This window comes from Sus scrofa, chromosome 8 (genome assembly GCF_000003025.6).
Source record: "Sus scrofa isolate TJ Tabasco breed Duroc chromosome 8, Sscrofa11.1, whole genome shotgun sequence".
Taxonomy (NCBI): domain Eukaryota; kingdom Metazoa; phylum Chordata; class Mammalia; order Artiodactyla; family Suidae; genus Sus; species Sus scrofa.
Genome location: NC_010450.4, coordinates 82853916 through 82868500, shown reverse-complemented (window position 1 = coordinate 82868500; position 14585 = coordinate 82853916). Strand labels below are relative to the sequence as shown.

Here is a 14585-nt window from a genome sequence, read left to right as displayed (position 1 = left end):
TAGAAAATGAATACAGTAGTAATAGCTAACAGTTACTATGTTCTCCACATGTGCTTTCATTAGACACCCACAGCTCACTCCTCGCTTTCTTCAGTCTTCAGGCTTCTGCCCAAAAGTCACCTTCTCAGGAGTTCCCTGGCGGCTCAGTGAATTAAGGATCCAGCATTGTCACTGCTGTGGCACAGAATAATCCCTGGCCTGGGAACTTCCACGTGCTGCAGGTGTAGCCAGAAAAAGGAAAGGTCACCTCAGTGAGTTCTTCTTTGGCCACCCTACATAAAATATATGCCCATTTTTACCTGGCACTCCTTAACCTTTAATCTCTAGTTTATTATTCTACATAGCACTTATAATCATTTGATATGTATTGCTTATTTACTGTTTCTTCTTGATCCCTCAATATAAGTTTTGTGCGGGCAGAGATTTTATCTGAATTGATGACAGGTATCTCCACAACCTACTATAGCGGCTGGCACACAGCAGTCACTCAGTATATATTTGCAGGCATAAAGAAACATTCAAAAAATGATTGACAGATTCCAAGAATGCATTTATGTTAAAATTCTAATGCAGAATATAGAGCAGGGGAAATAGTATACATTAACATTAATTTGGTTGTCAAATGGACCTCAGTGTACAGGTTCAATATTATAATTTTAAGAATGAGATCATTTCTCAAATGATTTCCTATAGTTCTTAAATATGGTACACTATTTTTCAAGGTCAGATTATAAGAAAACTATGTACATAAATGAATTCTGCATTTTCTTATAAACATAACCAATACATTTTTTTAAAGATAGTTGTTACCTACCTTTTCCCCAACTTCTTAATCCTGAATATTTCAAACCTACAGAAAATTTGAAAGAACCATAATTAACACAGCACCATATTTCCTCCCAGCAGACACTTTTTCTTTTGGCCTGGACTATCTGAAAGTAGTCTGCAAATATCATGACCTCACCCTAAATATTTTAGCATGCATCTCCTAAGAACCAAAGCTTTCATTTTTTTTTTTTTTTTTTTTTTTTTTTTTGTCTTTTTGCCATTTTCTTGGGCTGATCCTGCGGCATATGGAGGTTCCCAGGCTAGGGGTCTAATCAGAGCTGTAGACACCGGCCTACGCCAGAGCCACAGCAACAGAGGATCCAAGCCACATCTACGACCTACACCACAGCTCACGGCAATGCCGGATCCTTAACCCACCGAGCAAGGCCAGGGATCGAACCCACAACCTCATGGTTCTTAGTCAGATTCGTTAACCACTGAGCCACGACGGGAACTCCATTTTTTTTTTTTCTTTTTAAGGGCCACACACCTGGCATATGAAAGTTCCCAGGCTAGGGGTTGACTTGGAGATGCAGCTGCTGGCCTACACCACAGCCACAGCAATGCCAGGTCCAAGCCTTGTCTGCGATCTACACCACAGCTCATGTCAACACTGGATCTATAGCCTGCTGAGCAAGACCAGAGATCAAACCAGAGTCCTCATGGATACTAGTCAGGTTCATGACTGCTGACCACAACAGGAACTCCAAAAACATTCTTCTAATAATTATAATACTATAGAAATATAAGTCAATTTAACTATTATGCTTCCATAAGTATATGCTTCCACATTTTCCCAATTGTCCAAAAAATGTCCTGTAAAAAATCCATAATTCTAATTCATGATTACCATTAATGATGATCAGTCCTTCTGTCTTTTGTTGTTTGCCTTTCATGATACTGACATTCCTGAAAAGTCCATGAAAATCACATCCTGAATTTATCTGAGTGTTTCTTCACAGATTCAGGCCAAACATTTTGGCAAGAATGCTATACCGGTGTACTTCCAATAATTTGTGTTTTCCTCAGTATTGATGCTGTAAATTTTTTCCACGAAGCAGCTATTAACATTTTGCAGAGGCCTGATGTTTCAGAGAACACAGTTTAGGGAATGCCTGAATAAGGAAAAAAAAAAAGTGAAATGCACTAAAATGTTTATAAAGAGTTTGTAGGGTGAAAAGCAGGATTAAAAATCATTTCTAGGAGTTCCTGTTGTGGCTCAGCAGTAAAGAACCTGACCAGTATCCATGAAGATGCAAGTTCGATCCCTGGCCTTGCTCAGTGGGTTAAGGATCCAGCATTGCTGTGAGCTGTGGTGTAGGTCACAGACTAGGCTCAAATCCCACATTGCTATGGTAATGGCATAGGCCAGCAGCTGCAGCTCAGATTCCACCCCTAGCCTGGGAACTTCCATATGCTGCAGGTGCAGCCTTAAAGGTTAAAAAGGGAAAACAAAAATTGTTTTTAAATTACAAACTTCATTTCCATAAGTAATAAAAATTGAACTTTCCTAAAATTTGACACCAAAAAACCCCACAGAAACATTGTACAGATGAGTAGCCCCAGGTTAAAAAAAGGAAGTAACATCTCCCAAATTCTATCTTTATTGCATTTACTGTGTTCAGGAGCTGTTATTCGAAACCAGGTCTGACTGCTCCATGCATTCATTCCACTAGACCCTCTTTTTATTTTCTACAAGTGATTTTTCTTGGGTCTACAACTACTCTGAGATAAAAGTAGTGGTCTTTTAGTCCAAACAATAAAGATGTTAAGGAAGACTAATTCACTTTTTATTGCTCTATATTCAATAAGTGTCAACTCGTATCAAATAAGGTCTAACCCCTCCCAAATGTATGCAATTACGCAAATCACATATGAAGACTGAGGTCTTGGCTCCAGATAGTAATTATAATATTAGCATAATATTATACTAGCATATATTTTTATTCTCCGTAATTTGATCCTTGCTATTGCCTAGTGATGCTGTCTTTATTACATTACAGCAAAGATTTGGGAGACATCGGTTTTTCCTAAAAGTCCTAGAACTCAATTAAATTCAGGTGATAATAATTATTACAGGATCTAACAGGGTTTCCAAAAAAATGAGTTACCATTCTGGTCGCAAATCTTAAGCATGTTGGTTTTCACCTTCTTCCCCCTTTGCGACTTTGCGATGGCTGTGAGCATGGGTCCTGGCTCCGGGTACAGGTTAGGAAATATTAATCAATACGAATGGGTAACTTTCAAGAGAAAAAACTGCTAGTCTTTCAACCGTGAAAGACTACGCCAAGCTTTAAAAACTTGAGTTACATTTAAGCTGAACGTTGAGCATTTACTCCAACAGGTTGGTAACTGCTTTGCGAAGTCTGAGTCCCCTTATTTCTCCAGCTTGTCAAACATACCATGCCTCGCCCTCCACCTCAGACCTAAGCTTACTGGAAGATGAGGGAGAGGCCGGCGTTCACGGACCGCCGCAGGCTGCAAGGGCCTGGCTGCGATCAGGCTCCACCTCCCGGGCTTCGCCAAGCATGAGAACGGACCCTACCCTCGAAAAAGCTACCCGTGAAGACCGTAAACTGTTCTGCCTCGCTCACTTTTCCGCTACGAGGCAGCCGGTCGACTTCCCCACCACCGCAGCCCCGGAAGTCTTCATGTTCAAGAGCCCGCGCCACACGCCCAAAGCCCTCGGCCACGTCCACCGGGACAGACGCCACGCCCCGTACCTCGGCGCTCCGCCCCCAGCCGCTCCCCGGGGTCCACGCGCCAGCAGTGAGCTCGGCGCCTGCGCACCGGCGAGGGCGGGGGCGGGGCGAACAGGTCCGGCGGAAGGGGCGGGGCGGGGCCGCACTTCCGCGGCCTCGAGAGGGTGAGTTACAGGGAAGTCTTAGTGCGGCGTCACGAGTCAAGGCCGGGTTCCCGCCACGGGCCGCCGGCCGGGGGGCCATCTCGGCGTCCGGGGCGCCCCCTGCAGGATTTGGGGCGGGGGAAGGAGGAGGAGACTATTGAGGTGGATGATGGGGGTTTGGGCAGGATGTGGACGAGCAGGCCGTCGGCAAACTGGGTTCAAAGGGAAGGTTGGTTTTGTTTTCTCCTTAAAAAGGAAATTCTCTAAACAGCGTTTGAGAGTATTTTATCACTTGGGGCAGGTTTGTGTGTTTTCCCTTGTGTCACATTAAGGCAGTTTTGGTAAGGTGGCTGGTACTTTGCCGCTGCCAAGCTTGGCGAATGGTGAACCAGAGGCTGGGTCGGAAAAAGGCAGCGATAGTCATGTGTAGCCACTACCAAAGAGTGAAATTAAAACTCTTTTTTTTTTTTTTTTTTAATGGAATCAAATCCGGGATATAAAAGTAGAGTTCAAACTCCAAGTCACAAACAGCATCTATGTTCTGTCAAATACTGTGCCAGGCGTGGGCTTGGTCTCTTCTAGCAAACGTACTGGATTCAAATAATTTGCCTTTCTCATTAAAACATGAAAGACAACCTCAGCCAAAATAGCATGTAAAATTTCTTATTACCTTGAGAGTTGTGTCCTAATACATATTCTTTGGAAAATAAACACTACTATAGCTTTTCCAAGTTTGTAGAAAGTCAAAGGTTTCTTGAAAACCTGTGCAGATTCCCAATTGTTTTGAAGTGTACAGTGTCCAGAATATTCTTTCATGTAGTAACGTTTTGTATTCAAGGTAATAAGAAAAAAGGTCAGGACGGTTCAGTTGTTTTAAACACTGTAGTCTGTGAGGAAGGACAAAAAAAACTTGAAAAGTTACATGTAACTAAGAAATGTAAGTTAGAGTTTGAGGTATTTTAAGACGCCTAAAAGCCTACATTTGGTGTGGAAGGTGCTGGTAAGTGGTTGAGACTTTGCCCCTCAGCTGATTGTTGTGGTGTAGGAATGTGGCGCTCTCATACACAGATCACATTTTGTCCAGCACAGCCCCCAAATCTGTGTTTTTTGTGACTTGACTTTTTTTTTTTTTTTTTTTTTTTTTTGTCTTCTTGCCTTTTCTAGGGCCACTCCTGTAGCATATGGAAGTTCCCAGGCTAGGGGTCTAATCGGAGCTGTAGCCGCCAGCCTACACCAGAGCCACAGCAACGCGGGACCCGAGCTGCGTCTGCGACCTACACCACAGCTCAAGGCAACGCCGGATCCCTAACCCACTGAGCAAGGGCAGGGATAGAACCCGCAACCCTCATGGTTCCTAGTTGGATTCGTCAACCACTGCGCCATGACGGGAACTCCCTTTTCTTGATTTTTAATGTTACTGGCAACCAATTTAGTTTTGCACTCGCACACCCTCTGTGGGCCAGGAACAACCAGATTATGACCTCTGCAGATTATCACCTGAGTACTCAAAAATAATTTGGATTAAAAAGAGGAAAACCTAGAAACCATGATAGTCAGGAAGGGATTTAAGAAAACAGTGGGTTGAACCTGGGTTGAATAGGAGAGGGGTCATGGTGAGGAAGGATGTAGCAGGCGAGTAAAATTTCAATTGGGAAAGTAAGCAGCAGGTTTGGAAGATGGTAAGATACTGAGTAAACCCTAGGAGAGGTCTGAGAAGTGCAGTAAGTAGAAGAAGACTGGTTTGAGAAACCCTTCAATACCACACAGGACTTTATCCTCAGGCAGTGGTTCTCAAACTTGAGCATATATCACCATCAGCTGGCAGACTTGACCCTGCCTCCAGAGTTTCTGGTTCAGGAGGTATGGAGCATGAGAATCTCCCTTTCTTATCAGTTCTCAGTTGATGGAGCTGCTGCCAGTCTGGGGACCACATTTTGAGAACCCCTGTCCTAGGCTGTAGGGAAGTTTTGGAGGGATTCTACTTGGGTTAGTAAGGAGATCCCATTAACAGTTCAGTATGAGTCTGCTGTGAAGTCGAAGATGGAGGACTGGAGAGGGGAGGAGAGAAAGAGAAAAGAAGGTTCCTTACAGTTGATTAGCTCCTGCTTGATGCCAGGCCCTCTCCTGAATACTATTTCATTTGTACTTACTATGACCCTGAGGTGTAGGTCTTCATATTTTCATATGGTGAGTAGTAGAAATTGCCCAGGTCCCATAGCTAGTCTCAGAGCCCCTTAGTTAGACTTTTTCAGATTTGAACTCGGCTAGTAGCAGCGGAAATGAATCAAGACATTGATGGGTAATGGAATTGTGAAAAATCGAGACTTCCCCCAAAGATTGAAACCTAAAAGTATACTTTGGGAAATCTTAAGTCTTAACCTGGAAAGTGATAAGAGGTAAAGTGGACAGAGAACTTTAGAATATTCCCCGAATGAATTCAGAATGTGTTCTTTATTACTCTTATATAACAATGACCTATTTAAAAGTTTCTTGTTTAAAAAATCATTCTTCTCTACCAAAGTTTGCTGAAATTATTTGAAAAGGAGAAAGTAAAGCCTTCTGTTGGGTGGAGGGAGATGGTAAACATTGATGGCGTCTGACAGTTTTATCTTCACATCAGAAGTGATTAGCACTGAGAAATGAAAACACGTGGTGTTACACTGTTTTGCCTGTTGTGAACCTCGCTGTGCCTCAGACACTGACCTAATGTATTGATTTTGGAAATCCTGCACGCTTTTACTTGCCAGAGTAGTTATTGAATGGAGAATATTCATTGGGTCAATTTCAAGACAAATATCTCAGGTTAGACTGGCTGCTGCTGAGATTTTTAATGAAGGAAAACATCCATATGTTGAAATTAGACTTTAAGAAGGAAGTTCTAAAACTATATTTGTACTGTAAAATCTAGAAAAATGTACGTTTTCAAACAAGGGTCAACTGAGTAATCAATAATGGAGTTATTGACCCATACAAAATTATACATTCACTCATTCTGTGATGAACAAACTGCTGTGGGTACAACAGTAGCTCAGTCTAGGCAAGGCTGACATCTTAAAAAGTGGTCATAGGAGTTCCCATCGCGGCTCAGCGGTTAACAAATCTGACTAGCATCCATGAGGATGTAGGTTTGGCCTTGCTCAGTGGGTTAAGGATCCTGTGTTGCTGTGGTGTAGGCCAGTAGGTACAACTTCAGTTAGACCCCTAGCCTGGGAACCTCCATTTGCCTTGGCTATGGCCCTAAAAAAAAAAAAGTAGTCATAGGAGTTCTCTGGTGGTCTGACGATTTAGCATTGACACTGTTGGGCACGGGTTTGATCCCTGGTCCCGGAACTTCCTCATGCTGCAGGTGCTGCCAAAAATAGTCACAGAACAATGTGATCAGCACTCTAATAGAGGGATGTGACCTGTTCATGATGACAAGAGATAGACATGATGACCAAAGGGGTGTGGAAAGGAGGCCAGGGAACTGTTTATAGAGGAGGAGACTCTTGTGTTGACTCTTGAGGGCTGAGAAGAAATTTGTGAGATGCTTAAGGTATTGCATTCAGGAGGAACATCCTGGACAAAGGCCAGGATGTCCAAAGAGGGGATTTTGCCAGGATCTGTGTACAGATCAGAATAGTTACAGCAATATGGTAAAAGTGGAGGATGAATTAAATTGGAGAGGTGGATAAGAACACTCAAAAGAGTATGAAATATTTATGTAATGAGTGTCTTGGCTGGATTGGAAACTTCATAATGTTAGGAGCCACGTTGGACCTGTATGCCAGTGCCTTCCAAGGCTTAGCAGAATGCCTAGCATATATTAGATTCTAAATAAATCGTTGCTGAATGAATGAATGAATTACAGGGGGGAAAAAAAAAACAACCTTTTTAACTAGATTAAAGCAGGGAGTGCCTGTTGTGAAGCAGAAACAAACCTGACGAGAATCGGTGAGGATGCAGGTTTGATCTCTGGCCTCGGTCAAAGGGTCAGGGATCTGGCGTTGCTTTGAGCTGTGGTGTAGCTCCGATTCGACACCTAGCCTGGGAACTTCCATATTTTGAGGATATGGCCCTAAGAAAAGCAAAAACAAACAAAGATAAAGCAGAGGGAACTTTTAAATATTTTAAGCAGTGAGTAATAGTCAGATTTACATTTTATGAGGATAAGTGGTACTATGGAGGGTGAGTTAATAATGGCCATAGAAATGGCTTTAGTAGGTTGTGCCCATTGGTAGATTGTAATCTGCATTTTAAGAAAAAAAAAATAGAAAAGCAGTTCCCATCGTGGTGCAGTGGTTAACGAATCTGACTAGGAACCATGAGGTTTTGGGTTGGATCCCTGCCCTTGCTCAGTGGGTTAACGATCCGGTGTTGCTGTGAGCTGTGGTGTGGGTCGCAGATGCGGCTCGGATCCCGAGTTGCTGTGGCTGTGGCATAGGCCGGTGGCTACAGCTCTGATTAGATCCCTAGCCTGGGAACCTCCATATGCCGAGGGAGCGGCCCTAGAAAAAAGGCAAAAAAAAAAAAAAAAAGAAAAGAAAAAAAGATTTTATCACATGTAAGTAATGTTTTGTGAAACTTTTGTTTCAGTTACAATGCCTGAGTGTTGATTGATAGAAATGTATTGAAGAGATCAAAGTTTGAAAGCTATTGCAGAGAAATGTGGGCATGATGGTGGAGAGAATAAATGGATATACAAGTTATTTTGGAGGAAAACAAGTGACTTAAAATGCTGCTGTCATATGAACCTTCTTACAGGGGAGGGTTGCACTTACCAACCCTTTTCATTACCTTTGCCCACTTGATGTTGTTCATTATATATTAATAAGTTGACATTCTGGTTTATTAGGAATGGCAGTGCTTGAGGTACCTTACTAAGTGTTGTAAATGCTGCAGAATTTCTGTTTTGTTAGTGCTCAGCTTAAAATTGTAGAATGACACCGTACTCTTAGGATGCGTAAGACTCACTGAAACAGTTTGACTTAATTATTGGCCAAGTTCTTTGATTTCTTTCTGTAAGAAAGAAGGAAAAGGTGCTTAGTTACATGAGCAGGTGGGATGTCCTTCTCCCTACCTGCATGATTTTGCCCCCCTGGTAGACTTGGTGTGTTCTGCCTGTGACATGGAAATAAGGGCAGAAAGGAGCTCTGACAATGCTGACTTTTTAAAAATTTATGAACTTTAAAATCAGGTTGATTGGTTAAATTAGTGGGTTTATGTTTGTTATGCACTTAGTTATCAGGTGTGAATTACTCTGTGGATTGAACAAGACAACATTTAAAATTTTTAGAAATTTGGTCTATTTTGTCACATAATCCATTATTGGGATCTCCTTCTGATAAGGTTTGCACAGAAAAGGTAAACTAATATTTCATTTGGGCCTAAGGGAAAAAAAAGAGAAAGAAAAAGAAACAAAATGAAGATAAAACAGCCTGCCATAATCATTTCATACTCAGATGTGAAGGGTTATTTGGTGTTCCTTTAATGTGACATGACACCACTCCTCTTTTTATACAGTCCAGAGTTGATACCATATAGCTCTGGATTTATGAAATCCATAGTACTTCACAAATTCTGCCACTGTGAGGCCTCAACCAATCAACCTAACCTGATGAGCCTCACCTGTAAAATAAAATCTCGTCTGTTGTGAGGCTTAGCTGAGGAAATGCATGCATAATAGCTCACACATAGTAAACATTCAATAAAAAGTAGCAGCTGCTGCTCTGCTATTCAGATAGTCCAGAAGGTTTGGCGGCACCAAGAAAATCAGCCCTCAGGAAGAGATTTGAAAGTATAAAATCTGAAAATTACATACACCTAAATAGCCTTTTGGTTTTAGGAAAAGAGTGACGTAAAATGGTATCCTTTTCCTGGCTCTTTCTTTTCATTTAAAGGCTTTTTAAGATTTCTTTTGGCATCAAAGGATGGGGAACTTCACAATCTCAAATTGTGATAAACCCTGCAGAGTAAACCATAAGCTTCTCAGATAGTTGGCATAGATCTATTGAGAAAGACTGCAATTAAATTGTAAGAAATCCCTATTCCTAAATGTTGGAGCAAAATTTATATACTATTTATTTTGAGTACATATGCTAATTTGATGTCTAATTTAGAAATTGACATGTAAATATACATTGAATGTAATACTGATGTTTTAGTTATTTTGGGAAAACTGTTTGCATTGTTATAAGTGGACATATTTTCATCTAGTAATGCTCTTGTTACTGGGCTTTGATCCCTTACAAACTTATCTGTATGTTTTTCTGTTTGGGAAGGTTAGTTAAATGTCAAAGGTGCTTTGGAGTTCCCATCGTGGTGCAGTGGTTAACGAATCCGACTAGGAACCGTGAGGTTGCGGGTTCGGTCCCTGCCCTTGCTCAGTGGGTTGACGATCTGGCGTTGCCGTGAGCTGTGGTGCAGGTTGCAGACGCGGCTCGGATCCCGTGTTGCTGTGGCTCTGGTGTAGGCTGGTGGCTATGGTTCCGATTAGACCCCTAGCCTGGGAATCTCCATATGCCGCAGGAGCAGCCCAAGAAATAGCAAAAATACAAAAAAAAAAAGGGGGGGGGCCTTTGATTCAAAATGGGGAACTTAGAAGATAGGATGTTTTTAGTGAAACTCAGATCACACAGGTTAAGACTGTTACTCAAACTTGGGAGTTCCTATTGTGGCTCAGTGATAATGAACCCAGCTAGTATCCATGAGGTTGTGGGTTCAATCCCTGGCCCTGCTCAGTGTGTTAAGGATCATGCTTTGCTGGGAGGTGCAATGGAAGTCACAGATGCTGCTCGGAACCTGTGTTGCTGCGGCTGTGGCTCTGGCTATGGTGTAAGCCGCCAGCTGCAGCTCAGATTTGACCCCTAGCCTGGGAACTTCCATATGCCAAGGATGCGGCCCTAAAAAGAAAAAAAAAATGAGAGTGTTGCTCAGATTTTTCTTTGTATTACATTAGATCAACATGAAGTAGATAGAGTGTCTATTCATGAGCCTTAGAAAAAAATAAATAAGCTACCATGTGGCAATCACTGTGTTAGATAGATACTGAGGAAATAAGGAATAAGATATTGTCCTTTCTCTGGGAGGATCATCAACTGCAACGAGTAGTGAGAATGGGGCAGGGGAGGTCTGTACATGGAGAAATTAGAGAACAAGAGGACAGAAACTTTGAGTTGTGAATAAAAGGCTGTGGAGCATTGAAGATAGAACAGTTGATTGTCTGGAAAGGTGGGGAAGGTGTGTCTTAGAAGAGGTGATATTTAAACTTAGCAGGTGTTTGTCAGGTAGAAAGTGAAAGGTATGCATTCTGGATACCTAAATTATATTACAACATAGAGATGGTTAAGAAAAAATCCTCCATGCTCACAAATGGTCACTAGCCCATATGCATCACATTATTTCAGAGTGCTTTTGAACTTCAAATTTTAATACGATGATTCTGATAGAATCTCTGTGCAGAGAATTGTAGCTAAAATACGATTATCATTTTTTTCACTTTGCAAATAATTTACTAGGTTTTTGAGTACATATGCTAATTTGATGTCTAGTTTAGAAATTGACATGTAAATATACATTGAATGTAATACTGATGGTCCAATAACTGGTTAAGGACTCGTTTGCTTCTCATGTTACGAAGAAATCTAACTGCAGTAGGAAGCAAGTTACTGATTACGACAGTTACAAATTAAAACATGAATTAAACATTTCTCATTAAAATTATAAAACTTCTAAATTTTAACTTTAAAAAAGGTTAAAAAAAACACAAACTATAGCAACTGTATTGGTTTTGCCACTATAACAAATCACCACAAACTGGCTTAAAGCAACACACAATTATTATCTTACAGTTTTGGAGGTCTGAAGTCTGACATGGGTCTCATTGAACTAAAATCAAGGCATTAGTAGCCTTAGTTCAGTCCTGGGAACTCTAGGGGGCAATTGTGTTTTGTCTTTTCCAGCTGTTAGAGACTGCCTGCATTCTATGGCTGGCTTGTGGCTCTTGTACTACATCTTCAAAGCCAACAAGGGAGGATTGAGTCCTCCTCACAGGACATCACTCTTCTCTGTCTCCTTTTATTTTAAAGACCTTGCTGATTACATTGGATCCACCTGGATGATTCAGGCTAATCTTTACTTTTAAGGTCAGCTGATTAGCAACCTTAATTCCATCTTCAACTTTAATTCCCCTTTGGCATATAACAGAACAATCACAAATTCCACAGATTAGAATATGGACATCTTTGTGGGGCCATAAACCAGCCTACCACAGTAACATATACTTCTTTTAAAAAAATAAGAAATGGAGTTCCCACCATTGTGTAGAGGAAATGAATCCGACTAGGAACTATGACGTTGCATGTTCAATCCCTGGCCTTGCTCACTGGGTTAAGGAGCTTGCGTTGCTGTGAACTGTGGTGTAGGTCTCAGACATGGCTCGGATCCTGCATTGCTGTGGCTGTGGTGTAGGCCAGTAGCTGTTTCTCCAATTAGACCCCTAGCCTGGGAACCTCCATGTGCCACGGGTGCGGCCCTGAAAAGACAAAAGACAAAAAAAAAAAAAACAGAAACAGAATGATCAGCCAAAAAACAACATACAAGCACCATAATACTTTGACTTTTTCCTTCTGTGTGTAAAATTTTTTGAAAAAAGGAGTCACACCACCTCTTTATCTCCATTTACTCTTGGTAATCTCATATGGTCTCCTGGATTTAAATGACACTTAAACATTGATGAGTCTCAAATATATACCTCAGCTCTGGCCTCTTCTTGAGACTGCTAAATGCAACTGCCTACTCCAGATCCCACTTGGATATTTCTTAAGCATCTTAAGCTTAATGTATCTGAAGCTGAATGCCTGACCTTACCTTCAACCTCACCTCCTGCAGTCTTCCCCAGCTCATTAAAGGGCAGCTCCATCTTTGCTGTGGTTCAGGATAAAACCTGTGCCTCATCCTTGACTGTTCTCTTTCCCATCCCATGTCCCATTCATCAGCAGGTCCTACAGAATTCATCCAGAGTCTGTCACCACCCGACCTGGTCCACGTTCCTGTCATCCCATCTGCATTATTGCAGTAATCTCTTAGCTGGCCTTCCTGTTTCTTTTTTTGAATCCCCATCAGATTCCTTCAAAACAGAAGTCAGATCAGGTTCTCCTCTGTCTCATGGCTTCCCCTCTCATTCAAAGTCAAAGTCCTTCCAGTCATCCCTGAGGCCCTGTGTCTGATCCCCTCTTTGGCCTTCTCTTGTACACTTCCTCTTGTTCATTCTGGTCCAGCCACACTGGCCTTCTTATTTATATATCTCATGTCTGTCTTCCCTTATCAGGATGTTGGCTTCATGGGGCAAGAACTTTATTTGATCATTGTTGCACCCTCAGTGCTAGATTATTGCATGGCATGTAGTAGATGCTCAAATATTTGTTGAATGAATGCTTTGTAACCTTGTTTCTTTCTTTCTCTGAATGTATTCTTTTTTGAACATAACTTTGGTGGATAACAAGAGATAGCTGTGATAGGACAAAGGGTATATTTTAAATACTTCTAATTTTTTCTTAGACTACATATGATAGCATCTCCTGCATGGGAAAAAGGGACTGGGTTGGTAATAAAAATGTTCTGTATCCTGGTTATTTTCTCTTTCTCTGTTCTTTGGCTCTTTCTAATGCTGCCACCATCACTGTACCATGAAAATGCTTCTCACCTCTTTGAGAGGGACAGAACTACTAGTATCTATTTCTTTTGGCCAAAAGACCTCTCCTTTATTTTAAATTTATTAAGAAAAAATGCCACAGAGAGTCAACAGCCCTGGGTTTGAGTCCTCGCTCTGCCGCTGGCTATGACTGTAGTAACCTACCTCACTCTTGGTTTCCCCTTATTAAATGAGAATAATGACTGTCCACCTGTTCTCGTGGATTGTCTGGGAGAAAAAAGTGAAGTATTTGAAAATGATTCATAAACTCTTGAGTGACAGGCAAGAGGGAAATTAAATAAGATCAGATTAGCTTTTTTTTTTTTTTTTTTTTTTTTTTTTAATAATTGCAATGTGCCAGCTCCATGGCAGGCTTTGGGGATCCTCCCATGGACAGGAGGGTCTTGAATCTGGCTTCTCTTTTCCAGCCCTTAACGCCTTGCCTTTGTCCAAGTCCTCATCATCTCCGTTGGGTCTTTGCTAGGGTTTTCTAGGCTAGGCTGTATGTTACCAGGGTCTGGACGCCCTGGACTTCTCCACACTGCTCCTAGGTTATCTCCTAAAAACCAGAGTTGATGAGTCACTCACCTCCATAAACGCCTCCGTCATTTCTTCCCTACCAGCAGGACAAAATCCACTTCCTTGGCCTCAGTTTACATCCTGACTTGGCCTCATTTCCTATCACCAGGTTCCAGCTCGGCCTCTGTGCAAGTATGTTCTCAGCCTAGAAAGCCTCCCTCATCCTTCCTCACCTTATTTACCCTTTCAGATTCAGCCCTGACAGTTATTCCTCCACACCCTGAACCTTCTCCCCGGCGAGGGTTGCTATAATCTTGACTGTTCCCACAGCACATTGTTCTTTCTTTGGACATGGTGTTTCTTCTGTGAGCTGTTGAAGTGCTGGGCTGGGTGAGATAATATCTAGGGTGAGTAATGAGGTAGCCCACCTAAGGAGGTGAGTGAATTGAATGGGGCCTCTGAAAAAACATGTCCATGTCCTAAATCCCTGGAACTTGAGGATGTGACTTTATTTGAAGAAAGGGTCTCTGCAGATGGCTCTTGAGCTGAGATCACCTTGGATGCGGAAATGGGCCCAATTCAACAACAAATGTTCACACAGAGGAGAGAGAAGAGTAGCCCTTTGAAGACAGGAGAGAATGGAGCGATGCAGCTGTGAGCTGAGGAGTGCCTAGTGCTCCCAGAAGCTGGGTGTGGTAAGGAAGAGTCCCCTTTGAGAGCCTT

General features: G+C 41.9%; 1 protein-coding gene and 1 long non-coding RNA gene across 7 annotated transcripts in view; one reads left to right on the top strand and one right to left on the bottom strand.

The window, feature by feature from the left end:
* Positions 1-3534, bottom strand: part of LOC102165892 — an 85676-nt gene extending 82142 nt beyond the window's left edge. For all 5 annotated transcript variants that reach the window (XR_002346753.1, XR_002346752.1, XR_002346755.1 and 2 more), the window contains exons 1-3: positions 2940-3534; positions 1679-1943; positions 815-850 (exon numbers count right to left, since the gene is read on the bottom strand). This is a non-coding gene — a long non-coding RNA (uncharacterized LOC102165892). The remainder of the gene's footprint in view (positions 1-814; positions 851-1678; positions 1944-2939) is intronic.
* LOC100523624 (methylmalonic aciduria type A protein, mitochondrial) overlaps positions 3672-14585 on the top strand; it is a 99756-nt gene continuing 88842 nt past the window's right edge. The window contains exon 1 of one of the 2 annotated variants that reach the window (XR_002346751.1): positions 3672-3694. The gene's annotated coding sequence lies outside the window, so the exon portion shown is untranslated. Of the gene's footprint in view, positions 3695-3714; positions 3903-14585 lie in introns of those variants that run through there. The other variant, XM_021101542.1, reaches the window with a different exon arrangement.